This window comes from Octopus sinensis, linkage group LG9 (assembly GCF_006345805.1).
Source record: "Octopus sinensis linkage group LG9, ASM634580v1, whole genome shotgun sequence".
Taxonomy (NCBI): domain Eukaryota; kingdom Metazoa; phylum Mollusca; class Cephalopoda; order Octopoda; family Octopodidae; genus Octopus; species Octopus sinensis.
The window spans coordinates 91,650,113-91,652,042 of NC_043005.1; the positions used below are offsets into that span (position 1 = coordinate 91,650,113).

At 38.0% G+C, this 1,930-nt stretch overlaps 1 protein-coding gene across 33 annotated transcripts in view; it reads left to right on the plus strand.

Moving 5' to 3' along the window:
* Nucleotides 1-1,930, plus strand: part of LOC115215841 — a 342,340-nt gene that overhangs the window by 20,548 nt on the left and 319,862 nt on the right. The window contains exon 1 of one of the 33 annotated variants that reach the window (XM_036506109.1): nt 1,240-1,506. The exons of the other annotated variants lie outside the window; for them this stretch is intronic. The gene's annotated coding sequence lies outside the window, so the exon portion shown is untranslated. Of the gene's footprint in view, nt 1-1,239; nt 1,507-1,930 lie in introns of those variants that run through there. 33 annotated transcript variants of the gene reach the window in all.

The following is a 1,930-nucleotide window of genomic DNA, read 5'->3' on the forward strand; positions in this document are numbered from 1 at the left end:
ACGAGGGTTCTGTAATTACTTGCTGAACAATTTGAACAGATGACTTTTTTTTATATAGTGATCAGATGTTTGTGCCTGTGCATTAGCTCACTCCCTCCATCAAATTCACATTACCTATACGGGTACGCCGGGTGTCACACGTCAGATGTCCCGTGCGGTCCGCTTCTTGGAAAAGGTTGTCCACTCCTGCCTAAGGACAATTAAACTTCTCTCTAGGGCCTAAAGAGATGTTTCGTTGCTATTTCTAGCAGGTCGGACGGTCATATGGAGGCTTTTCACTAGCTTCAGTTTTTTTGGTTAATTTCTATTTGATAGTTTAATGTGGCAAACGCCAAAACGCAAGTGATTACACCACAGTAGGTATTTACTTTACTGTAAGGCGGCGAGCTGGCAGAAACGTTAGCACGCCGGGCGAAATGCATAGCCGTATTTCGTCACGTTGTGAGCTCAAATTCCGCCGAGGTCGACTTTGCCTTTCATCCTCTTAGGGTCGATAAATTAAGTACCAGGGGTCGATGTAATCGACTTAATACCTATGTCTGTCCCCTTTATGTTTAGCCCCTTGTGGGTAATAAAGAAATAGGTATTTACTTTACTGTTTTGAAGTCAATATGGCTGACCACCCATTAGTGGAAACGAGAGATCAAATAATCGAGTATGGCAAAATTGGGTTTGAATTGAACGTTTATGATTTGCAATAGTTTAAAGTGAATTTAATATTGATTTCTAAAGTAAACACGACCCCAAACATGGGAATGGATATTGTTCATTAAATCGATCCTATGTACTTGACTGGTACTTTATTTTATCGACCCTGGAACGATGAAAGGTAAAGTTACCTCGGCAGAATTCAAAACGTAAAGAGCTGTAACTAAATAGTGCAAATCCTTAAAGATGAATTAATATTGTTTCAACATTTTTGGCAGGTAATTTGCAGGATTGGTAGAGCGAAGGTGACACAAAGTCTTAGGTATTTAGTTCGAGACTGTGGTGGTGGGTGAGAAGCTAGCGAGGTCGAGTTAATGAACTCCACCCTCTTACAAAGCGCATCGACTGACGTCAATGTTAAGAAACCAACATTAACCATTTTGTAGGTGTCCTTTCTTTCCTTTTTTTCCCTATTAATATTCATTAACATTTTTGTTTTCCATATTTTCAAAGATAACTTTGTTTTTGATAGATGTGCATAACTGCTCACATGAAAACAATACAACAATATTATACGGTTGTACATTAATTTACCACAAATATCTAGGTGTGTTCAACAGCGTATTGTATTTAATTGCGTCGTTTTTAAACCACTCTTTTTCGTTTTGTGTGTAGTTCCTTGATTTGCGGTTCGACGACTTTGTATCGCTCCGCTTTTAAAATCTAGAGTATGTGTTATTCTTTAATGCTTGTCTCTCCCATCGAAAGTCCACCAACGTCCCCCAGGCGCACCTTTTAATGGCGACACAGTTACGTTACTAACTCTTAGGATGTGTGTGGTATTTTTCACGAAATTTTGTAAGTGGTTCTATCTTATCCCTCCAAAACATTTCTAAATAATGATTTAATTTGCTCAAAAATGCTTCTATTTCTTGACAATATTCGACGAAAACTCAATAATTTAGCGAACCAAGAAATAAACATTTCAAGCCTCCAGATAAAAAGCGTCAATACCAAATAGTCATCCATAAAATTCTCTTTTATCAGTTGTCTGATCAAATATTTTTCGAATTTCTTTTATCACGAAAGTTAACGCTGAGTGAAGCTTGTTGCAACTGCATCTTTACGTTAATCAATGCATTCTGTATCTCCAGAGACCAGTTTCAGATTACCACAGTGTACATGCGATAAGGTTACCACTTAAAATCAAAACAACGTTTCCCCTTGATTATTGGACATTTTTCTTAGAGATAGTTCGCGACGGAGCTCTCTCTCTTTTCAG